The following is a 26,652-nucleotide window of genomic DNA, read 5'->3' as shown; positions in this document are numbered from 1 at the left end:
TGGTCGGACGGTCAGTTAGAAAGTCAGCCAGGCAAACAGACAAGATAAGGCAGACGGACGGACAGGAAAACAGACGCAGAGATAGACAGACAGCCGGACTAATGCAGCGGGCTTTACTTGGCTTGAGGACACACACACACAGGTAGCAGCAGCAGGACGGGAGCCAACGAGAGCCAACACACCCCTGGCAGGCGCGCACTCACTGCGAGACTCGACACTACTACAGTACGACTACCACACGGCTGAAACCACGTGCCAGACATGCACTTTGAACCGGAGATGCAGGTGGGTGAGTGAGTGGTGACATTTGTGGGTGGGTAATGAAGGTGGGGGTGAGTGGTGAAATGGGTGAGTTTGTGGGTTGATGAGTTGGTGGGTGAGTGGATGAAATGGGTGGTGCATGTGGTGGATAGGTGGTGGAATTGGTGGGTGGGTGAATGGATGGCCGGGTGGGTGAATGGATGGCCGGGTGGGTATGTGGGAGGATGGTGATGGTGGGTAGGTTGGATTAGTGAGTGAAGGTGAGTAGATATCTGGGTAAGTGAGTTAGTGGGTGGGTAGGTGAGTGAGTTGGTGGGTAAGTTAGTGGGTGGATGAGTGAGTTGGTGAGTGGGTGAAATATTGAGTTGGTGGGTGGATGAGCGAGTTGGTGGATGGGTGAGTGAGTTGGTGGTGGGTGAGTGAGTTGGTGGTGGGTGAGTGAGTTGGTGGGTAGATACAGTGCGGGTAGGTGATTGAGTTGATGGATGGGTGGTTGACTTGGTGGGTGGGTGGGCAGTGATGAAAGGGAGTAAGAATGTGAGTTTGTGTGGGTGTTGGGCTGAAAGAGTGGGCGGATGGACGAATGGGTGGGTTGGTGAGTCGGTGAGTGAGTAGATGAGTATGCGCGAATCGCTACATTGTTAATGGGCGGGTGATTGGGCGGGTGAGTGGGTTGTGTAGGCAATGAAGGCGAGTGAGTAGGTGAGTGGCTGGGAGAGTGCGTGAGTGGCTGGGTGAGCGGCGAAGGCGAGGAGATGTGGGTGAGTCTGTGCAAGTGGTTGGGGTTGTGAGGTTGGGTAGACTAGCGTGTGGGCGGGTGGGTGGTGGTGAGTGAGTGAGTAAATGGACGGAGGGGGGTTTGTGAAGGTGAGGGGTGGGTGAATGAGTAGGTGGATGGGGGATGGGGAGAGGCCATTAAGGAAATGGTTTGGAATTTACTAAAAAAAACAACGGCCATGAGGTGGCCGGGTCTCTCTCTATACACACGGGGGGGGGGGGGGGCTAATGACTCTGCATTGGGGGCTCTGAGCCTGTACCACTGAATCCGAAGTTCGATCACGAGTTGTAGGATAGGGAGCTAAAAACGCTCTCACGTTTCAATTCCCAGTGGCGACCATTCCTGGTGCTGAGTGCGTGGCATCTCTTCCCCTCTCTCTCTTTATTGGTCTCGTATGCACATCACATCGTCCGGCGAGGCAGCTGGTCGCCACGGTGCTGACATCACCCTCATGGCAGTTACCCCGGGGTATCAAATAATACAAAATGGCTAGGGGCAATTTAATATTTTATTTCTTTGACACTATTTTTTTTTTCGATTTAAAGCTTTCGTGACTGCAGGGATTCATCTTTTGGTTCTTTCGGTAAAGTCACGTAGAAGGAAAATAATACAATTTAAACATAATAAAATAAAATTCTCACGACGTTTCGGCCACAACGCAAGCAGCCGTCCTCAGGTGAAGACCAGGTCTGTCGGAAAGACAGCGTCTGAATGAACACCACCAAGCTTGGCAGCATATATTTAAGCTGGGTTAGAGCTTTTTTTTATCCCAGGAGTGTTACTTAACTCCGCGACTGGGGTGACCAATGAATCCGAAATCGGCGGTGCTACTACGGTAACTAAGCGATGTCGAAACGGCAAACATTAGCAGAAAAAATCCGTCATCGGAAAATTCTACTTTGAATAGAGCATCGTGTACAGCTCGTCGAGATGAGTCGAGTGCCGCATCGCCGGCCATCAACAGACTAAAAAATTACTGCATCACGGACATTATGCGATAGCCAGGGTACTATGGTACCCCGGGGTTCCGCCATTAAGGTTCAGATGTTAAATACCTCATCTGATATGCAGGAAATCGTGGTTTCGATCCTGATCCTGACCCTGACGCCTGCTCTATATTTGAGGTTTGCATGTTTCTCTCTCTCTCTCACCCCGTGGTCGTGGAGATTTTGATCCGGGTCCTCCGGTTTCTCCCTCCACATTCATGAACACACGTTTAGAGTATTGGAACCTCATTTGCCAGTAAAAAATATGATAATTGTTTTTTTTTACCCTTTTATCTGGCAACAAAACTGACACCTTTTTTTTTTCTTTGAGTTGTGCGCCTTTTGGCGTCATCTGGTCCAACACCATTTGAGACTAGGCTCTAAGGAAAGCTGTCTCGTGTGTGGACCAATCAACTTCAAGGACAGTGCATACATTATCAGAGTTGTGTTTTTTGTTTGCCTTATGACCGCAGGTATTGTGGTCTATGCAAACATGACTCCTTGTAAAAAAAGGTGTCAGTTTTGTTGCCAGATAAAAGGGTAAAAAAAAACAATTGTCACACGTTTAGAGTATTTGGCTGCTATAAATTTACACGTGATGCTAAGCCACTTCATTGGGCTATCACTTGTGGCCAGGTCGCTTCTGAAAAAGAGTTACATAGCTCAGTGGGGCCTTACACCTGGTAAAATAAAAACAGTTTAAATAGTTTCGAGAAAGAACGGTGCGATTTCATCGAATCCCTCTCTCTCTCCGCTTCTTACCTCGCATTGCTGCGCCGCTTTGGAATTCCCTCCCACCGTCTCTCCCCCCCCACCCCCCAAGTTCCCAGAATACCCTCGGCCCAACTCAAAACATGTATTACCTTCTTATGTCTACTCACATCCTCAATGGCAAAACTGGTAGCTCAGCGGTCAAAGCAGGATTCACTCGGCTCCACCATTCCTCCAGTGCCGATAAAACGAGTACCACTTTGTGGGGGAAGTCAACAAGTGCCGAATTAAGGTCGTGCGGAGCCTGTAGCATGTCATAAAAGAAGCCCTAAATAAAAAAAACCCAAAGAAATATTAAAACACACAAATGTTTTACTTGCATAGTAACGTAATATAATTTCTTTTATTTGCTATACAGCCAGATAATACGACAAATCGCTAACCTTAAACACCCAGTCGTTCATAGAAGTCGAAGGTGGTATCGTACTATAGTAATAGAGCAAGTGCGGAATCATTGAACCGGAATTGATTGCTTGAAAGCGTTTAGCGCGGGGCCCTTTAAAGTGCGGGGCCCGTAGCTACTTATGTAGCTACTTTTGCTACTACGATAGTCCGGCACTGCTCCGCCATAGGAATATGGAACTTTCAGCACTGGTTCAGGGCTGTCAACGGGATATGAGAATCGCCTGCCACAACGCTCATTTGGGCAGGGAATCACTTCGGCTTTTGTGGAGTTCCGTGCTTATCAACCGTGCTTGTAAAAAAAAAATCTCCAAGAAAAGTCAACCATTTTATTTTAGCAGACAAAAGCCCACCGAGCTATTAAAAATCTTGTTCAGATGCGACCTGTCCACACGTAATAGCTCACTGTAAAAGTGGCTGAAATCATCATCATGATCATCGTCAGCACACGTGGGAATTGACAGTCGTGGCCAAATAATCTAAGCGCGTTTTTTTATGTGGTGGGGGGGGGGCAAACCGGTGGTACCAGGAGGAGAAAAATCCACGTTATCACCACGGGAAGAGAGAGATAGAACATGTGTACTGCACAAATATACAACAGGCATTGTCAGGATCCGGGATCGAACCTACGACCTCCTGCGTACTAGGCGAGGGATATAACATCTCCTCGCCAACCCCGCCAAGGTAATCGTAATCAATAATCAGCGAGCGATTACTTTGAGTCCAGCTCGGTCTCTGCCCGGCTCTGTCTGTTCCACAATACTGTCTGTCTTCCTATAACGCGTCTTATTGTTGTAGTTTTCCCAACGCGAATTGGAAACGCAAACGCGATGAACGTATCGGGGAACACATTTTTTCCCCGTCATAACGCGGATGCGAATTGGATATAACGCGATCGAGCGAACGGGACTATGCCGCGCAGCGGGTAGGAACAGGCAGTCGTGCGCCTGCCCACCGGCGTAGCGTCGTCACGCGAGGCATTGGGATACTGCTGGATGCTTCTAGACGCTCTGCCAGAGGTCGCAAACGGGTTTTGATTCCTTACCCATACCCGGCCGCACTAGGGTACCCGTACCCGTACCCTACCCGATACCCGCCTACCCGTACCCGGCCGGGTATCGGGTAGGGTATGGGTACGGGTACACATTTAGACTCGACCAGGGTCGCAAATGGGTACCCGTACCCGTACCCTACCCGTACCCTACCCGTACCCTACCCGAAATGAGTGACAAACGGTGACTCACCAGTGACTCACGGCCTACCCGTACCCGGCCGCACCAGGGTCGCAACCGGGTACCCGTACCCAGCCGGGTACGGGTAGCCGGGTATCGGGTAGGGTACGGGTATCAGATACCCGATTGCGACCTCTGGCGCTCTGCCCACCGCGCGCGCAAGTCCTTGGTCGGCCTGCGCTGCCATCGCGGACTGTGCTTTTTATAATATTATTTATGATACCGCGATTATTCCACGACGCGTGGTCCTTCAGGAACGCAACTACCACCGCGTTATACGAGATCTGTATTTTGGTGGGGGGGCAGGCGGGGGGGGGGGGCGCCGGTGGGGGGGGGGGGGCAAAAACGCGAACATGAAGGTGCCCGGTGGCTTTGTTCCGTTCACACAGTGGGCTCTGGACATGAATAGAAGCTTCAGAGGCGGCAGATAAAAACGCAAGATTACGCGAGTTCAAAAGAAAAGTGACATTAAAGACCAAGAGAAGGGTGCTGGTGCTGCTGGTGTTGGTGCAGGGGACGTCGGGGGAGGTACACATTTGAAGTCTCTATTCTTGGCGTATATCTCACCCTTACCGGAATTCAAATTAGCGCACACGTACACATGTTGAGATTGGGAGGCAGCGGGGGGGGGGGGGATGGTGCAGCGGTTAGCACACTGCACCATTAACCCCCCAAAACACGAGTTTAATTCCAGGCCACGGCTAACATGTGTACGTCACGGCGATTTCCTGCTCAAAGGAGCAACGAGGCATTGATACGGTGCCGATCTCCTGAATACAGCGCAGAACGGGTGGCGGAAATTCCGCCCGACCTATGGCACGGGGGTGAGTTTATCCACGAGACGACAAACATTGTTGACTTTCCTCACAAAGCGGTACTAATTTTAGCGACCCTCCACCCCCGGGGGAATGATGGGCCGAGTCAACCCCCAACCAGGATTTGAAACCCCTAACTTGCGGGCCGTATGAGGCCCGCAAGATCATTTGGTATGGCCCTACCAAGGCAACCGCAAGTGGGATTCGAAATTCAATCTAGGAGCAAACTTGGAAAAGCAGTTGCGAGTAGCAACATCAAGTTGATGATTTTGTATGGCCCGCGAATGATGTTGTAAATATCCAAATGGCCCTTTGGCAGAAAAAAGGTTGCCCACCCCTGCCCTAACCTTTCGATCGAGAGCCGCTCACTCGAACGCTGAGCTACCTGGCTGGAACATCGGTGGAGAGTGGTGATACCTGAACAAGAGGCTTCCCCTAGGTCGACTCGGCCTGAAATGAGTACCTGGCGTAGGCAAAATATGGGGTGGTGTTTGCCGTGGATTCACCCTTACGAAATAAACATTACGTGTTAAGAATGATGAGATACTAATGTCTCAATCGTAATGTATTTTCATCGAAATCACAATGATCGGGAGGAAAATTACGAACGATTAGTTAGCGGTCGTTCGAGCACCTCCGATTCGCACGGTTGGCTACGTACGGTGCAAAAGAAGTTCAACGCGCGTGTTCTCCTGCTAAGGAACTTGGCTAGAGTCTTAAGGTGACTTGGGAGCTGCGTCCCAATGAGCACGCGTGCAGAGAAGGCCTTGAGGCTGGCTCACAATGTGCGGGAGACATCCCCTAGGCCCCCAGGTGCTCGTCATAGCGATTAGCCGCGCCGATCACTATGAACACGAAGGCCAAACCGCGCAAATGAACCACCTTTGGGCTCCCCCCAAAAAAGGGGGACAGATTGATGGCCAAGCTGTGGAGGTTCAATTAAAATCCGCAAGGTCTCCGGTCGCCTCAAAAGAGAGTCAAAGAGAGAGAGAGAGAGCCTTCTCTTTGTCATGGGAGAGATTCGATAAGAATTAAAAAGTATTCATTCTCATGCATACATTGGGCCATTCATAAAAAAAAAATTTTTGGTGGGCAACGTGAGGAGAAGGGGATGGGGGCGGGGGGGCAGAAAAATGGCCGACTAAGCACTCAGAGGTACAGTGGTACAGTAGTAGAGAAGGTACAGTGGTACAGTATATAAGGTACAGTGGCACAGTAGAGAAGTTACAGTGGGTACAGTAGTAGAGAAGGTACTGTGGTACAGTAGATAAGGTGCAGTGGTACAGTAGAGTAGGTACAATGGGTACAACAGTAGAGAAGGTACAGTGGTACAGTAGAGAAGCTACAGTGGTACAGTAGAGAAGCTACAGTGGTACAGTAGAGTAGGTACAGTGGGTACAGCAGTAGAGAAGGTACAGTGGTACAGTAAAGAAGCTACAGTTGTACAGTAGAGAAGCTACAGTGGTACAGTAGAGTAGGTACAGTTGGTACATCAGTAGAGAAGCTACAGTGGTACAGTAGAGTAGGTACAGTGGGTACATCAGTAGAGAAGCTACAGTGGGTACAGCAGTGGAGATGCTAAAAGGCAACTTGAAAATGTGCAGTTGTTGAATAATACAGAGCCCTGTTCCACAAAACGAGAGCGAGATGAAAGCGATTCAGTGTGAGTGCTGCGGAAGGAATATTTGAGAATAGAGAGAGATGAGATTTGTGCCAATCTTGATTTGAAGCTTTCGTGACTGCAGGGATCCATACTCTTTGGTTCTTTCGGTAAAGTCACGTGGGTAGAAAATAAAATAAATCACGACGTTTCGGGCGCAACACCTTGCGCCATCATCACCTGATGACGGACGCTTGTGACTTTACCGAAAGAACCAAAGAGTCGAGATTTGCGCCGACTCGAGATGGAAATGCATCCCCCCTTTCAGGAGATGGAGAGAGAAGTTTACAACATCGGGCGAACTGTGCTCCTGCAAGGCCACGTGCGCGTGGGATGACACCGGCCGGAGGGAAAAGGCGACCGTGAAACAATAACGAGCTGCTATAAACTAAACTGTGAACTTTTTATTTATTTTTACCAGATCTAAGACCCCACCGTGAACTATGTGGCTCTTTCTTTTTAAGAAGCGACCTGGCCACAAAATGATGGTCCAAACAAATCGGCTCGTCGTCACGTGTAAATGTACAGAAGCCAAATATTATAAAACGCGCAACGTCGAGTCTAAATGTGTACCCGTACCCATACCCTACCCGTTACCCGGCCGGGTACGGGTAGGCGGGTATCGGGTAGGGTACGGGTACGGGTACCCTAGTGCGGCCAAGTACAGGTAAGGAATCAAAATCCGTTTGCGACCTCTGGCGCGCACGCGACGCAGACCGTGAGCCGATGGGCCTTCGTCGCGATGCTCGCCTCATCGTAAACATCTGACTGCATGGGTGGACTCGACGCCTTACTAACTTGAATTCCGAGTTAAGCCGTTGAGAATTATTGATTGATTTATCTTTGTCTTCATTTGCATAAGAGTAATCTTTGGACCGAGTGTCAGTTGGCCATTTTATGACTGGCGCTCCGACTTTTAATGAAAGAGGCTTTTAGGCTTTAAAATCTGTCTGTCTGCCTGCGCGGTTGAAAGGTGTCAAATCCGTGCGTTACATTTGAGATATCAAAAAGTCTGGAGAATGAGGTTGGCTTCGCTCATCGTGCATAAAGCATTAATCATATCCCTATTAAATCACGCAGAAATATACTCAAATATACTTTTTATTCTTCCAGCTAAGGCCCACTGAGCTATAGAGCTATTTTTAAGAAGCGACCTGGCCACCACCAATGACAGCTCAACCAAGTGGGGCTTATCGTCGTGTGGATGTTGATTCTAAACTTGGAGGGAAAAACCGGAGGACCCGGAGAAAAACTCTACACGACCGCGGGGGCGAGAGAGACACCGCAAACTCCAAATATATATAGGCGTAAATCAGGGTCGGGATCGAACCAACGACCTCCTGCATAGCAGGCGAGAGAAATAACATCTCCACGCGAAGGGAGAGAAAGACGCAAACTCCAGATATACAGCAGCAGACGTCGTCAGGGTCGGGATCGAACCAACGACCTCCTGCATACCAGGCGAGGTAGTCAACATCTTCACGCGAAGGGAGAGAAAGTCGCGAACTCCAGATACACAGCAGCAGGCGTCGTCAGGGTCGAGATCGAACCAACGACCTCCTGCATACCAGGCGAGGTAGTCAACATCTCCACGCGAAGGGAGAGAAAGACGCAAACTCCAGATACACAGCAGCAGGCGTCGTCAGGGTCGAGATCGAACCAACGACCTCCTGCATACCAGGCGAGGTAGTCAACATCTCCACGCGAAAGGAGAGAAAGACGCAAACTCCAGATACACAGCAGCAGGCGTCGTCAGGGTCGAGATCGAACCAACGACCTCCTGCATAATAGGCGAGAGAAATAACATCTCCACGCGAAGAGAAAGACGCAAACTCCAAATACACAGCAGCAGACGTCGTCAGGGTCGGGATCGAACCAACGACCTCCTGCATACCAGGCGAGGTAGTCAACATCTCCACGCGAAGGGAGCAAAAGACACAAACTCCAGATATACAGCAGCAGGCGTCGTCAGGGTCGAGATCGAACCCACGACCAACTGCATACCAGGCGAGGTAGTCAACATGTCGCCACAGCGAGACACCACTGCAGCGAGTGACGAGACACGCGCCAGCGCTCCATTGGCAGGATAACCCCGCCGAGCAACGCGTTACGAGGCAACGGGGGGAGGACGTCTCGCAGCAAACCCTCTCCCGGGAATCCAACTGTACCACCTCCACCTGTGAGGCGGGGAGGGGGGGGAACTCCCAGCAGACATCAACCCCGAGGTTATTCCGAGACTGGCATGAAAAAAATGAAATCAAGACTGCATCCGTCCGTGATAAACGTTCTCGACCGATACGATGTTTTCACTCCACGTTAAAGGGACGATTGGTTATTCATTCAACGCAGTTGCTGGTCGCCACGGTGGCGAGATGTTAACTACCTCGCGTGGTGTACAGGAGGTGTCGTGGGTTCGATCCCGACCCTGACGACGCCTGCTGCTGTCTATTTGGAGTTTGCGGTGTCTCTCTCATCACCATCATCATCATCACAGTTGCGAGATGTTAACTACCTCGCCTGCTTTACAGGAGTGTCGTGGGTTCGATTCCGACCCTGACGACGCCTGCTGCTGTCTATTTGGAGTTTGCGGTGTCTTTCTCATCATCATCATCACAGTTGCGAGATGTTAACTACCTCGCCTGGTATGCAGAATATTGTGGGTTCGATCCCGACCCTGACACTGTCTATTTGGAGTTAGCGGTGTCTCTCTCCCATGATCATCATCACAACTACCTCGCCTGGTGTACAGGAGGTGGTCTCCATCTCTCTCCGTGGTCGTGTGGATTTTTTCCCCGCATTTAGAAATCAACATCACCACGCGTTAAGAGCCTTTGGCTGGCGGAAATTTCCACGTTTCCACACTGCACGCCACTTCGTTGACCTATGATTTGTGGCCAGGTCGCTTCTGAATAAGAGCTTGATAGCGGAGTGGGCCTTATCCTTGGTAAAATAAAAAATAGTATATCTAAGTGAACGCAGGCCCAAAGGCCCAAAGCGTCATGCAGCCAGCAACAAACAGCAATACACTATCGAGTGTTTTGATCGGTAAGCGTGAACAGGACCGTAGATCGATCAATCGACGTTCATTAGTTACAGGGGAAAAAAATCCCATTCAGCCAGTTACCCAGCTAGGTTTTTTTTATTTTTTACAAGGAGAGACCCGTGGTACACGTTAGCATGGAATAACAACCTCGACGAAGAAATCCGTACGGAGGTGTAGGCAGGCAACAACGGAACAGAAGGCGTCGGAGCCGCAGGCATGAAGAGCGCGTAAAGAACAAAAATGAACAACAACGCTGGCGCGAGGTTATTGTTGGAAACGCTCGGGAGAGAAAGAAGAGACGATGATGGGAGGGAATTCCCAAATTGGAGCGGTGTGGAGGAAAGACGTGGAAGCAAAAGTGTCGTTACCCGCCGTGTGGCGAGAGACGGAGTGGATGAGTGAGTGTGGAGGTCGGAGAGTGAGTGAGCGGGTGAGCATGTGGGTGAATGGGTGTGGTGAGTGCGAGCGTGAATGAGTGTGGTGAGTGTGCTGAATGGGTGTGGTGAATGGGTGTGGTGAAGGAGTGCGTGAGTGAGTGAGTCTATTGTTGTGAACTGAAATGTGGCGAGTGTGAGTGTGGTGAGTGTGTGAGTGTGGTGAGTGTGTGAGGGTGGTGAGTGTGGTGAGTGTGGTGAGTGTGTGAGTGTTGTGTGTGTGGTGAGTGTGGTGAGTGTGGTGTGTGTGGCGAGTGTGGTGAGTGTGTGAGTGTGGTGAGTGTGTGAGTGTGGTGAGTGTGTGAGTGTGGTGAGTGTGATTAGTGTGGTGAGTGTGTGAGTGTGGTGAGTGTGTGAGTGTGGTGAGTGTGGTGTGTGTGGTGAGTGTGGTGAGTGTGGTGAGTGTGGTGAGTGTGTGAGTGTGGTGAGTGAGTGTGTGAGTGTGGTGAGTGTGGTGAGTGAGTGTGTGAGTGTGGTGAGTGTGTGTGTGTGGTGAGTGTGGTGAGTGTGGTGAGTGTGTGAGTGTGGTGAGTGAGTGTGTGAGTGTGGTGAGTGTGTGAGTGTGGTGAGTGTGTGAGTGTGGGGAGTGAGTGTGTGTGGTGAGTGTGGTGAGTGTGTGTATGTGGTGAGTGTGGTGAGTGTGTGTGAGTATGTGAGTGTGGTGTGGTGAGTGTGATGGGTGAGTGTGGTGAGTGTGTGAGTGTGGTGTGTGTGGTGTGTGTGGTGAGTGTGGTGAGGGAGTGTGTGTGGTGAGTGTGGTGAGTGTGGTGTGTGTGGTGAGTGTGTGAGTGTGGTGAGTGTGGTTAGTGTGGTGAGTGTGTGAGTGTGGTGAGTGTGTGAGTGTGGTGAGTGTGGTGAGTGTGGTGAGTGTAGTGAGTGTGTGAGTGTGGTGAGTGAGTGTGTGAGTGTGGTGAGTGAGTGTGTGAGTGTGGTGAGTGAGTGTGTGAGTGTGGTGAGTGAGTGTGTGTGGTGAGTGAGTGTGTGTGGTGAGTGTGGTGAGTGTGGTGTGTGTGAGTGTGTGTGAGTGTGTGTGAGTGTGTGAGTGTGGTGTGTGTGGGGTGTGTGGTGAGTGTGGGAGTGATGTGTGCGTGTGAGTGTGTGGTGAGTATGGTGAGTATGTGAGTGTGGTGAGTGTGGTGAGTGTGTGGTGAGTGTGTGATGAGTGTGATGAGTGTGTGATGAGTGTGGTGTGTGTGGTGTGTGTGGTGAGTGTGGGAGTGTGGTGAGTGTGTGTGGTGAGTGTGGTGAGTGTGTGGTGAGTGTGTGGTGTGTGTGAGTGAGTGTGGTGAGTGTGGTGAGTGTGTGCGTGTGGTGAGTGTGTAAGTGTGGTGAGTGTGGTGAGAGTGTGATGAGTGTGTGCGGGTGAGAGTGTGATGAGTGTGTGATGAGTGTGGTGAGTGTGGTGAGAGTGTGATGAGTGTGGTGTGTGCGTGTGGTGAGTGTGTGGTGAGTGTGTGGTGTGTGTGAGTGAGTGTGGTGAGTGTGGTGAGTGTGTGCGTGTGGTGAGTGTGTAAGTGTGGTGAGTGTGGTGAGAGTGTGATGAGTGTGTGCGGGTGAGAGTGTGATGAGTGTGTGATGAGTGTGGTGAGTGTGGTGAGAGTGTGATGAGTGTGGTGTGTGCGTGTGGTGAGTGTGTGGTGAGTGTTGTGTGTGTGTGTGTTGCTGCGCTAACAATCGCAAAAACGGGTACAGCGGCCACCAATCGGCAAGGTGGTTGTCGATTTCGCCCACTTTTGTGAGACGTCCTTAATTCACAAGCATCCCCATTAAAATGCAAATTTGCGGGACAGCGCATACGCACGCACAAGTACACGCGCATACAAAGACAAAGATCCCCCGTGTAGCCCGGACAGACTTGTGGGGCAAGTGCTGCGAGCGGACGCCTATGAATATATATTGGGGGGGGAGGGGGGGACACACATTCCCCCCCCCCCAATATTCAAATATGCTGAAAATGTCCCCCCCCCCAATATATTGCTGTAAAATAGATTTCTGTTGATATGATTGTGGCTATGGTCGTACTTTATAAATCCCGAATCTCTGCCATTGCATACAATGAAACAAGAAAAGGTAAAAAAAATAGAAAAAAACAGAGCAATGTAATACAATACACTATTAGACATTATTGTTAAAAAATTAATAAAAAGTCCATCCGATGTGTTAGTTAATGTTTTTATATTTTCGGCAGGAAATGAGTTTTCAAATTAAGATTTTTTTCTGGGGGGGGGGACCCCCTGGAAGATTTGCCCCCCCCCCCCCCAATGTTGACTTCGTTACCACGGCCTTGATGTGTGAACAGGGGGGGCTGGCCCAACACCACTCCCGTCCGTCTTTGATTCTCCGCCCCACCCCCTCTCCGCCCCACCCCCTCCCCACCACCAGTGGCGACGTTTTACGCACCGCACCAGATGTACTCGGTTTGAGGCTGAGTCGACCTAGGGGCGGGTGGGGAGCCCGTGCCGGTCTCGTAGCGCTATACCGCCCACGTGACAACCACTTTCATTTACATGCAAGCCTTCGCCTGCGCGCAGAGACAAAGGCACGGCAAGTCTCAGAGGCGTACCGGCTGGAATAAGAAAGATAAAAAAAACCAACCTCGTGCTGTTAGAGAGCAACAGTGCCCGGCCGTCTTTGTCTCTCTAATGCTTACAACGCTGCAGCGGTTTAATTGAGTGGGACCCCCCCCCCGATTGAACGCACGTGTTTGTGTGTGTGCACGTGTGTACACACACACACATGCGCCCGGCTACCTTTGTATCTTCCCGTGTACTGCCAACACCTCGCCGCCACCACCACCACCACCATCATCACTATTCTTAGGTTTTTTCGGTAAAGTCACGTAGGTAAAAAATTGAAATTAATAAAATAAAAATAAAGTAAAAATCACGACGTTTCGTAGGCAACACAAGCTTCCGTCTTCAGGTGGAACCGTCACAGCACGATAGCAATATTTTTTATTTTACTTTTATTAATTTTACATTTTTTACCTACGTGACTTTACCGAAAAAACCTAAGAATATGAATCCTTGCAGTCACGAAAGCTTCAAATCTAGAATCATCATCACTGTCACAAGCATGCGCGTGACCGCCTCCACCATTAAGGGCTTGAACGATTAAGGGACAATATCTAATTGCGGATTTTTGCTGACAGAGATTGCGATTTGATTTGCGATTAAAATTTAGTTTTTTGAAAGGCAAGCTTCAGTTCAATATTCACTGTGTCACGGATTTAAAACGTGTGATGGGAGCATTAGCACATGGTGCCGTCAAAATATGAACTGCTCTATAAATTCGAATGCAAGGATGCGAACTTGAAAAATATATGAATTGCTTCCCACACGCATTTATTAAAATGTCTTAATTGAAATAGAACAATCAAATATAGAACAATTGTTAAGTTAAATAAATAAAGTTATAATAAGGAATAAAACAAATATAATAAGAAAGTAATCGAACTTTTAAAATCGCAAAAAATCGCAGCCTTTGTGATTTGCTAATCGCATTCGTTTCAAACATCGATTAATCGATTTGAAATCGATTCATCGTTCAGCCCTCGTTTCTAGCCTGTAAAGAAACTGTTGGGGCAAGTGCTGTGAGCGGAGTAGCACCTATCACAGGCACACGAGGGGGGTGTGGGTGGCCAGCACCACGCCCGGCCGCCTTTGTCTCCCCGAGTGGCGATGTTCACGCACCGCACCAGGCACTCACTTTGAGGCCGAGTCGCCCTAAGGGAGGCCCAGCAACTCGGGGTCCGTAGCGTGGAGAGTGCTAACACCGCTCCTAACATCGCCGCAGTTTCCACCATCGCTAGAATTCATCACACAAAGCGACGTGCAGATTTGCAACGTTGCTATCAAACATCATCGCAATTACTGACGTCTGCATCGCCATCATCAAGCACCACCACTAACAACAAACCCAGCACCACCAGGCACTACCACCACCACCACCGCTGTCGTCGTCACAATCTGCAAACATCATCATCATCACCATCAACACAATCATCACCACCAATACAATCATTCCATCATCTTCACCACCACCACATCATCATCACCAAAACTATCATCTCCATCACCGTCACATTTCATCCTGTATCATCATCATCACCACCAGTACAATCATCACCATCATCACCACCACCACATCATCATCACCAAAACGGTCATCTCCATCACAGTCACATTTATTCCTGTATCATCATCATCATCATCACCACCAGTACAATCATCATCATCATCACCACCACTACATCATCATCACCACCAGTACAATCACCATCATCTTCACCCCCACCACAATTACTGTGGTCATCACCACGGTGACACCATCATCAACACCATCAACAACACCATCATCGCCACTGGTCACACAAAGACGCACCCACACATTGCAATCATAACCACACACACAAATGCAATCAACAAATGTACACAAAAACAAAGATCACACCCGTATAGCCTTATATATATTGCTGGGGCAAGTGCTATCTGCGAGCACCTATTAAGGTTTGAACAGCAAACGACGGGGTGGGTGGCCAGCACCACGGCCGCCTTTGTCTCCCCAGTGGCGATGTTTTTTTACGCAGCAGGTACTCATTTGAGGCTGAGTCAACCTAGGGGAGGTCCAGGACCGGTTCAGATAATCGTCACCGATGTTGGCCATGAGCGGGAATCGAACTCGGGTCCATAGCTTCGTAGCGCGGCGCGCTAACCACTACGCCACCGCTCCCCATGCACACAAAGACAAAGATCCTCCGTATAGCCTATAACAGACCGTAGGGGCAAGTGCTGTTAGCGAGCACCTATAAAGGCCGGCACGGCACACGAGGTGGGGGTGGGTGGCCAACACGACGTCCGGCCGCCTTTGTCCCCCCAGTGGCGATGTTTACACACTCACTTGAGGCTGAGTCGACCTAGGGGAGGCCCAGGACCGGTTCAGATAATCGTCACCGATGTTGGCCGTGAGCAGGAATCGAACTCGGGTCGACAGCTTCGTAGCGCTAACCGCTACACCACCGCTCCCCGCACACACGTGCACACATGTGCACACACACACACGTGCACATGCGCGCACACACATGTGCTGGAGAATACAGGCGGGCAGGACTTGCCCCTCTCTAACCAACCACGTCCATCGCCACAGGAAGCCGTGATCGGAATTTAAACTCCGAGTGCATTTTTTTTTGGGAGGTGGTGGTGGTGGGGGTTGGGGAGCTCAATTTATTAATTATTTCCCTTTATTCCTTTTTTTTCACTTTCATGGCTCGCATCAGTATGCGTCACCTATAGCCTAGTGGACACTGACAAAAGATCCCACCCCGTATATAGCCTTCACCGGACGGCTGGGGCAAGTGCTGTCAGCGAGCGCCTATCAAAGGCCGGCGCCAGTACACCAGGGTGTGGGGGGGAGTGGGTGATAAGCACCCCACGGCCGACCACCTTTGTCTTCCCCCCCTCCCTCCACCGCTGATATTTACACACTGCATATTCGAAGTGTCCGAGTTCGTTGCGGAGCGCGCTAACCTTTGTGCCACCGCTCTCCCCTCGACCCACAGACACACACACACGCACCAACACAGACGTCAAAAAACTACAGCAACAGCAGAAAATAGCGGCAAGCTGCATTGCCCACTTAGTGCTAAGAGACAGGATGACATCTGTAAGATTCTTAGCGTTCTGTGTTACTGCCTAGAACTCACCGGGGCAGATAGAAGGCGCGCCTGTAAGATTTCTTGTCGTGGGTTCAGCGTTAATACGAAGCGCTCGTAGAGCCAGGCTAAGGCATGTTTACGATTAGAACGGTTCAATGTTAATGCCCGAGGTTCATGGCCAGACTGCGACACCTCCAGGAACCTCAGGGTCCAATGTTAGCATCTGAAATTCGGTACGGCCACACTAAGACAGCTTTAGGATTCTCAGGGTGAAATGTTAATATCTGAAACTCGGGTCGGACAAAGTTAGACACATTTAGTATTCTCAGGGTTTAATGTTTACACCTGAAACTCGGGTCGGACAAAGTTAGACACATTTAGTATTCTCAGGGTGAAATGTTTATATCTGAAACTCGGTACGGCCAAACTAAGACACCTTTAGGATTCTTAGGGTCAAATGTTTTTATCTGAAACTCGGGAGGGACAAAGTTAGACACATTTAGGATTCTCAGAGTCCAATTCTTACAGCTGAAACTCGGGTCGGGCAAACATAGAGACACATTTTGAATTCTCAGGGTGAAATGTTAATCCGTGAAACTGGGGACGGCCAAACTAGGACACCTTTAAGATGCTCAGGGTTCAATGTTCATACAGCATCTGAAACTCGGGACAGCCAGACTGAGAGATCTCGAGTATTAAATTTCGATTTAAAGCTTTCGTGACTGCAGGGATTCATCTTCTTGGTTCTTTCGGTAAAGTCACGTAGAAGGGAAATAATAAAATAATAAAAATAAAACAATAAAATAATTCTCACGACGTTTCGGCCACAACGCAAGCAGCCGTCCTCGACAGACCTGTTCTTCACCTGAGGACGGCTGCTTGCGTTGTGGCCGAAACGTCGTGAGAATTGTATTTTATTATGTTTCATTTTTATTATTTTATTATTTCCATTCTACGTGACTTTACCGAAAGAACCAAGAAGATGAATCTCGAGTATTGTTCGGCTTCATAATTTCACTCCTCCTGACAAACTACTGGCAAGAAACGTCGCAATTGTCGTATCGTACAAGAGCAGCAGCCCCCCCCCCCCCCCACGTTGCATCACATTAAGTTCCTTGGCCTCCCAAATTGAAATTGAAACCGAACACACACGTACGTACACACGTCTGCGGCATAAATACTGCAGGCGCGTGTTTAAATATTCATGACGTGAAGATATTTATATTTTCGAAAATAAAGACACAAAAAATACCATGCATAAAATATCGTAATGAATAAGTGAAGCGGCGTGCAGCGCAGACATACAGGAGATAGATCAATTAAGAAGTGCATTATTAAGCACAAGAAATCATTATGGCTGTGTGGGTGTCTCTCTCTAGGGGGGTCATAATGGCTGTCGGACAAACCAGAGCCGTTGCTGCTGAAAACCTGAGTTCAAGCCCGAGGTCTGGGGGCCTCTTTCCGAGTTATTTCCGTGGATCCGGGGTCAAACCCTGTGTCTGTTTTGTCTCTCTCTCTAGAGGTACATAATGGCTGTGTCGCAGTTACCGAGTTAACACATTCCTGCGGAGGGAGCTGGTAGGAACGCGTTGGGTTGCTGCTCGGTCAATGGTCAGGGTCAACGGCGGCGTGGTGTATTCCACAAATATGGCCGACTGTGAGGGCGGGCACAAGCCGGCGTGAGTAGGTTAAACGTTGAGTTTTATAAGGGCACCACGGGGTGACCAGCCCCTCCCCACCCAGCCCCACCCCTCCCACCCCCCACCCAGCCCCTCTCCACCCAGCCCCACCCCTACCATTTTTGGATGCACGACGGACGGACACAATAATCCCCTGTGGGCTGGTGTAACCAGAAAATTCCTACCACTAATACATCTAAATATCTGTGCTCAAGCTCACGAACAGGTTATCTTTCTGACGTTTCAAAATGTCTGTGTCAGGACACACTAAACCAGCACTGTCAAAGAACGTGTGGGTTCAAGCCCCGAGTCCTGGCTCTGTGTGTCTCTTTATTTCTCTTTCTTAACGCGTTCATAATGGCCAAGTCAGGCTATTGAGCCAGTGTGTCTGAAATCCTTGAATTCAATCCCTGTGTCTGCCACGAGGTTCACAATGTCCGTGTCAGTTCATAGCACCAGAGGAAGGTGGCTGAACTCACTGCTAAAACTGCTTGGCAGAGAGACTCAGGTTCGATTTCCACCTCTGCAGCCATTCGTGAATTGTATCCAAAATATACACGACACGGCCGGACGATGCCAATGATAACGGTTACTCATCAGCATATTTCGCATAATCAGCCGTGATCAATCGCACGGCTGGATGAAGGCCTCCCATCTATACCGTGTCGGTCACTGGGCTCGATTGGCCATACTTCACCATGCTGGCCAGCGTGGGTTGATGAACGAACACGTAAAACACGAACGCTACTTCTAATAATCATCATCATAACAATGATGATGATGACGACGACGGCAATTAGTGCACCAAAGATAAACAGGAGGAGTGCAATGCGAGGCGCGTGCGTGCGCTCCCGCGTTTCTGTAAACTGTTTGCACAGTGTATAATTATGCGTTTGTAGATTCAATTACCATTTAAGCGGGGTTGTTGTAATTCGTTTGCCAAGAGTGAGCGAACGGAGCGTGCGCGCGCACTCTCATCGTCGTTACGCGGAGGAGATGGGCAGAATTCAGAGATGGCGGCGGTGGCGATGATGATCGGTGCTTTCATTTTTGTTTTTTTATAAACCATCGCTCTTAATGGTTTCGTATCCCTCCCCTACCCGCCGCCAACAATTTTGTCGCCATCGGCGTCGCGAAGCAAAACAATCCGTTCGGATGCATGCATGTTGAACTTTCGATTTAAAGCTTTCGTGACTGCAGGGATTCATATTCTTGGTTCTTTCGGTAAACCCAGCTTAAATATACGCTGCCAAGCTTGGTGGTGTTCATTCAGACGCTGTCTTTCCGACAGACCTGTTCTTCACCTGAGGACGGCTGCTTGCGTTGTGGCCGAAACGTCGTGAGAATTGTATTTTATTGTGTTTTATTTTTATTATTTTATTATTTCCCTTCTACGTGACTTTACCGAAAGAACCAAGAAGATATGTTGGAACTTATTTGCACGTAGCCATCCGTGCTAATCGCAGAGCAGTGTGACCCCCTTCCGTGTTGAATTGCCCCACGGAAGTGGATTTCACAGAGCTACTTCTGAAATCCCCTTCAAGCGACCTGTGCTTTTTAAAAACATTTATTATACACACCCTTATAGTAATAGGTTTTTAGCCTTTCAACTGGTACAAAAACTGACACCTTTATACAAGGCATCATGTTTGCAATAACCACAACACAAGCAGTCAAAATGCAAACAAAAAAGAAACAACTCTGATGATGATATGCACTGTCCTTGAAGTTGATTGGTCCACACCCGAGACAGCTTTTCTTAGAGCCTAGTCTCCATTGGTGTTGGACCAGATGACTATATTACTATATGTTGCCACTGGTAAAGGAGGTCTCATAGTATACACACCCTTGTTAGAATTTTCCCGGAATTTTACCACTAATTGTGAAATCGGCATCACATCACGAAACGAACAATCCATTCGGATCTCTGGCAGAGCAGTGTGACCCCCTTCCGTGTCGAATAGGCCCCATGGAAATGAATATCACAGAGCCACTTCTGAGCACTTTCCCACCGAATGCCATATTCGCCTCCGATAGGCAAGGTTGGCTACGTACAGTGCGAAAGAAGTTCAACACACAATAAATAAGTCAAGCCAATTTTTTTTTAATTCTCAGAAGCTGGAATTTTACCAGATTTCGTGCAAACCATCAAGCCTACGACACTCGATAACGTGCTTTAATGAAACCGGGCTTTGAACCTAGGACCTCTTCCACAGTCGTGCCGTGCACAATATGTGTCTACTTGACCACCCCGGTTACCCTTGCAAATGAGATGTTCCATCTCAAGATTTTCCAGGTGAACTATTTGCATAAATAAATGCCACATTTATCTGGTACGGATATTTCTCACCGCTACCTTACCCGAGTGAAAAGGCCTTACTAGGCACTCGCTATCAAATGAAATAAAAATTAATAAAAAATAAAATAATAAAAAATCACGACGTTTCGGTGGCAACACAAGTCTCCGTCATCAGGTGGGACCGTCACAGCCAGATTTGCTCTATCCCACCTGATGACGGAGACTTGTGTTGCCTCCGAAACGTCGTGATTTTTTATTATTTTATTTTTTATTAATTTTAATTTCATTTTTTACCTACGTGACTTTACCGAAAGAACTAAGAGTATGAATCCTTGCAATCACGAAAGCTTCAAATCTAGAACTCGCTATCAACACAAGTCAGCACAAGACACACGGAGCTGAATGGTGGCGTTTGTGTTTGGCTCCATGTGTGTGTATATATAGGGAAGATAAAGGAGTGTGTGGTGCATTTTACATATATATTAAAGGTCAAAAATGATCAAATGGGCCATTATTAGTAAGGACAGATGAATATTGTTTTGGTGTAAGAGTCATCCATCACATACACACGTGACGGATCACGGCGGCCAATGCCTTTGACTCCGCCATGCCTCGCCATCGCTTGCTTGTGCCAGATCTCCATAGCTGCTGGACAGTCAACACCTGACCTTCAAGGACCGCTCTTACAGTCACCCCAGTACACGTACAATGTTGCACCAACGTTGCGCATGTAGCTGCAACTGTTGGACCAACGTTGGCGTGACATTGGTCCAAACATTTTATGTTTACTGGGTCATCACCACCAACAGTTCCTCCATCTGGCTTTAGGACTTCCCCTTGTTACACAGTTCAACTAAAAACTCAACTATTTTTTATTTTATTTTACCAGCTAAGGCCCACTGGGCTGTGTAGTTCTTTTTCAGAAGCGACCTGGCCACAAACGATAGCTCAATCGTCGCGTGGAAATGTATATCAGCCAAATAATCTAACCGCGCGCCGATTCTAAATGTGGAGGGGAAAACCCTGAGGACCCGGAGAAAAATCCACGCGACCATGGCGAGAGAGACACGCGAACTCCAAATATACAGTAGCAGGCATCGTCAGGGTCGGGATCGAACCCACGACACCTCCTGCATACCAGGCGAGGGAGTTAACATTTCTTAGCCACCGTGACACCCCACCACGGAAAAGGAGAAATGAGTGGGAAGAGAGAAGTTAAAGAATGATAAATATGAGGACGAGCAATTGAATGTGCAGGAAAAAAACGACAGCATAGGGTCAGGAAAGACGAGGATAGCGAGGAAGAAGCTACATCAGGGCATCAACGCTGCTACGTGGAGGAGTGGGAGGGGAGGGTGGCTAGGAGATTTTAACTACCTCGCCTTGCATACAGGAGGTCGTTGGTTTGATCCCGACTCCGATTTTTTCTCCGGTTTTCCCCTCCACATTTATAATCAACATGCATTTTTCGATTTAAAGCTTTCGTGACTGCAGGGATTCATCTTCTTGGTTCTTTCGGTAAAGTCACGTAGAAGGGAAATAATAAAATAATACAAATTAAACATAATAAAATACAATTCTCACGACGTTTCGGCCACAACGCAAGCAGCCGTCCTCAGGTGAAGAACAGGTCTGTCATTCGGACGCTGTCTTTCCGACAGCCCTGTTCTTCACCTGAGGACGGCTGCTTGCGTTGTGGCCGAAACGTCGTGAGAATTTTATTTTATTACGTTTTGAAAATTTATTATTTTATTATTTCCCTTCTACGTGACCTAGAAGATCAACATGCATTTCTTGAGTATTTGGCAGCTGTACATTTCCACGTGATAATAAGCCACTTCGTTGAGCCATCGTTTGTGGCCTGGTCGCTTCTGAAAAAATTGCTTTAGACACTAAGTGGGCCCTGACCTGGTAATATAAAAGTGTAGTTGAGTTACTTTATTCGGAATAGCGGGGGGGGGGGGGGGCTTCAGCCGATTTAGATAAAAGAGATAAAGTCACTCGGTTTACGAACGGCTTGAGCCGAATTAGATATACAGATGTTGATGGGATGCCACCATGTCGGAATATAAGCAGGTTTGGAGCCTGGATAGTGCTTGGATAGAGATACGCGAAACTATGCAAAACAACTATTTGTATTTTTCGATTTAAAGCTTTCGTGACTGCAGGGATTCATCTTCTTGGTTCTTTCGGTAAAGTCACGTAGAATGGAAATAATAAAATAATACAAATAAAACATAATGAAATAATTTTCACGACGTTTCGGCCACAACGCAAGCAGCCGTCCTCAGATGGAGAACAGGTCTGTCGAGAAGACAGCGTCTGTCGTGAAGACAGGTCTGTCGAGAAGACAGAGTCCCTGATGCCTGCTGCTGTATATTCTTCTCGATAGACCTGTTCTCCACCTGAGGACGGCTGCTTGCGTTGTGGCCGAAACGTCGTGAGAATTATTTCATTCTGTTTTATTTGTATTATTTTATTATTTGTATTTTACCAAGTAAGGCCCAACTGCGCTACACAGCTCTTTTTCAGAAGCGACCTGGTCACAAATAGCAGCTCGGCAAAGTGGATGATTACCACGTGGAAACGTACAGGAGCCCAATACACTCCAAAACGCACGACGTTGACTCTAAATGTAGAGGGAAAAACCGGAGGACCCGGACAAAATTTCACGCGACCACGGAGAGAAAGAGAGAGAGAGACACCGCAAAAAACTCCAAACATACAGCAGGCTTCAGGGTCTTAAAATATCCCAAAGCCTCCTGTATACCAGGCGAGGTCGTTAACATCTCACCACCGTGATGATGATGATGAGAGAGAGACACCGCAAAAAAACTCCAAACATACAGCAGGCTTCAGGGTTGGGATCGAACCCACGACCTCCTGCATACCAGGCGAGGTCGTTAACATCTCCTAGCCACTGTGATGATGATGATGAGAGAGAGACACGCAGACTCCAAATATACAGCAGCAGGCGTCAGGGTGTGGATCGAACTCACGGCCTCCTGTATACCAGGCGAGATAGTTAACATCTCCTAGCCACCGTGATGATGATGATGAGAGAGAGACACGCAGACTCCAAATATACAGCAGCAGGCATCAGGGTCTGGATCGAACCAACGACCTCCTGTATACCAGGCGAGGTAGTTAACATCTCACCACTGTGATGATGATGAGAGAGAGACACTGCAGACTCCAAATATACAGCAGCAGGCATCAGGTCTGGATCGAACCCACGACCTCCTCCATACCAGGCGAGGTAGTTAACATATCCTAGCCACCGTGATGATGATGATGAGAGAGACATGCAGACTCCAAATATACAGCAGCAGGCATCAGGGTCTGGATCGAACCCACGACCTCCTGCCACCATGACGACAGCTAAAGCAGTCTTGAGCGTGAAAAGTACTTGGATGGAATGGCTGGCACACAACCGTGTGTAGTACAACAACGGCTGTGCATATAACTCGATATAGGCTGCAAGAGAGAGCACGGTTGTTTATTGTACTGTACTTCTATGGCTCCAACGTCTTAAGTTACCCGGCCCTTCTACCGAGCCGCATTGACCAGCGTGGTGAAGTATGGTCAAATAAATCCCAACTGAATCCAGCAGTGGATTGGCGAAATGTGGAGGTGCTCTGATGCCCCAATTGACTCACGTTTATTTATCCTGGCGAGGTGGAAAAACCCGCAGACGTTTGCGAATTGGGGGGGGGGGAACATTTGTTTGCGAGCACCTAGTATGGCTTGCGATAGTCACACGCGTACACACACATGGGCAAAGGCAAAGCTCCTCCGTGTAGCCTTAACAGACTGTTGGGGCAAGTGCTGTTAGCGAGCAGCACATATGAAGGCCGGCACTGTGGTACCACGAGGTGGGATGGGTGGCCAGCACCACCACCAGCACGCCCGACCGCCTTTGTCTCCCCCAGTGGCGATGTTTACGCATCGCACCACACCACGTACTCATTTGAGGCTGAGTTGATCTAGGAGATGCCCAGGACCACGGTTCAGACCGCATGCTTCGAGCGCTCCCCACTACCACACACGTGCACATACACTTACACACACAACACATTTATACAAATGCACATATCACACATACCGTGTTTATATGACCATCACGCATGCAAATATACGCACCGATATACAATCGCGTGTACACACACACAATATTTATTCATACTGGAGGAGGAATCCGATGAGCTATGAAGCGCTGGTTCACAAGCACACGTGTTAAAAAAGACACGCACAAAGCACACACACACAAATATATTACACAAAGGTTTCCATTCATATATATAGACAAATATTATACAAAGACAAAGATCCCAGGTTATAAGCATGCAGAATATAGATCGTACGGGCAAATGTTTGATAGACGGCACGCGTTTTTTTTAAAGGTTATAAAACAAAAGATAGCACAAAGACAAAGGTCCCCCGTGTAGTACCCACAGACTTGTTGGGGCAAGGGTGCTGTTAGCAGCAGCAGCGGGCTATGAAGGCTGTGGGGAGGCCAGCACCGCGCCCGGCCGCCTTTGTCTCCCCAGTGCTAATGTTTACACGCATCGCCCCCCCCCCTAGAGGCTGTTGGGGGTGGGGGGCAAATGATGTTAGCGAGCACCTATTAAGGTTATAACTGAAGTGTATATATATTCACAAAGACACACACAGCGACATATTTACACAAATACAAAGATGCCCCCCGTGTAGCCTTAACATCGTGTTGAGCCAAGTGCTGTTTGCGAGCGCCTATTAAGTCCAGAACGGCACACGACGCGTTTGGGGTGGCCAACACCACGCCCGGCCGCCTTTGTCTCCCCAGTACCCCCCACCCAACGTGTATAGATACACACGAATATCAACATTCACCATTCATCACGCACTCGAATTCATTAAACACACACACACACATGCAGTTTATATAGCGGGCTGCGGGCACAGGTAAAGGATTCTGAACGTTGTTTCAGAATGCTTCTTTCAACATCACCGATTGTAACATCACCGAAGATATCGTACACACACACAGACACACACAGACACGAAGCAGCAGTGCACATCAACTCAATCGAATTCCACAATCCGTAATAACATTCCGTGTAATGTTCCGTAAGTCGAGGATGTAGACTGCCACACGTGCTGCAATGTGTGTCCACGCAACGGTTGACATCACTCGTTCGCATTGTACACGATCTGTGATGCAGTCTATAATGTAGACTGTATGTACTATAGACAACAGATCTATGATACAGTCTATAATGTAGACTGCATTTATTAGAGCCAACAAATCTATGATACAGTCTATAATGTAGACTGCATGTAATATAGACAACACATCTGTGATACAGTCTATAATGTAGACTGCATGTACTATAGACAACAGATCTATGATACAGTCTATAATGTAGACTGCATTTATTAGAGCCAACACAACATCTATGATACAGTCTATAATGTAGACTGCATCTACTATAGCCAACACATCTATAATAGTCTATAATATAGACTGCATGTACTATAACCAACACATCTATGATACAGTCTATAACGTAGACTGCATGTACTATAGCAAACACATATATGATACAGTCTATAATGTAGACTGCATCTACTATAGCCAATACATCTATGATACAGTCTATAATGTAGACTGCATGTACTATAACCAATACATCTGTGATAGTCTATAATATAGACTGCATCTACTATAGCCAATACATCTATAATACAGTCTATAATGTAGACTGCATGTACTATAGACAGCACATCTGTGATATAGTCTATAATGTAGACTGCATGTCCTATATCCAACACATCTGTGATACAGTCTATAATCTAGACTGCATGTACGATGTCCAACACAACAGTAGCCATCACTCAACTCGCATTGCCCACACAATCTGTAAGAACGCAAGTCGAGAATACATCCTGCGCGTTGCCAACAAGATCAAGAAGAACAACGCGTCGCTTGCTATAGCATTACGCACGAGCCGTCAATCAATACAGTCTATAATGTAGACTGTACGTGTGATAGAACACGGTGTGTGTACAACAACGGGGGATGCCGGACCCACCTGCGTTTTGTCGGGGTTCGCTTGAGAGAGAAGCTTTTTAAATCACGGACACGAGAGAGAGATGACCCCCCCTCCCGCCACCACCACCAACCCACCCCACCACGCTTGATTCTTCACACACACGGGGGTTCTAAGATAAAGATGTTATTCCTTGGGTGATCTCAGAATTGCCCGAAACCCGTAAATGATAACAACAACAACGACGATGATCAATCTATTCCTAAATAGCGATTTAAAGCAATCGTCGTCGAGTTTGTGACTGTTGTTGAATTCGTTAGCAGACCCCTCGGCTTCACTTGCCCGCCTCTCTGGCAGTCTGTCTCTGTCTGTGTGGTGGTGGTGGAGGAGGAGGTGGAGGAGGAGGAGAGAGAGAGAGACGGGGGAGGGGAGAATGGTGTTGGTGGTGAGGAGGAGGAGGAGGGGGCAGTGCGCGTGTGTGAGAGATGGAGAGGGGATGGAGGGGGGGATTGGGAGGAGTGGCGTGGAGGCGCGGCAGAAGGAATGGAGACGGAGGGTGGTTGGGTGGTGGTGCTGATGGTGGTGGTGGTAGGGGGTGGGGAGGAAG

The 26,652-nt window shown here is 48.5% G+C and overlaps 1 protein-coding gene across 1 annotated transcript in view; it reads right to left on the bottom strand.

Annotated features, from left to right (window-relative positions):
* Positions 1 to 26,437, bottom strand: part of LOC144952362 (adhesion G protein-coupled receptor L2-like) — a 220,879-nt gene extending 194,442 nt beyond the window's left edge. Inside the window, 1 exon segment of the mRNA XM_078882747.1 lies at positions 26,088 to 26,437. The gene's annotated coding sequence lies outside the window, so the exon portion shown is untranslated.
* Positions 26,438 to 26,652: the final 215 nt, after the last annotated feature.

This window comes from Lampetra fluviatilis, chromosome 3 (genome assembly GCF_964198595.1).
Source record: "Lampetra fluviatilis chromosome 3, kcLamFluv1.1, whole genome shotgun sequence".
In the NCBI taxonomy this organism is placed as follows: domain Eukaryota; kingdom Metazoa; phylum Chordata; class Hyperoartia; order Petromyzontiformes; family Petromyzontidae; genus Lampetra; species Lampetra fluviatilis.
Note: the sequence above shows the minus strand (reverse complement) of the source record. Positions and strands in the feature narration are given on the sequence as shown.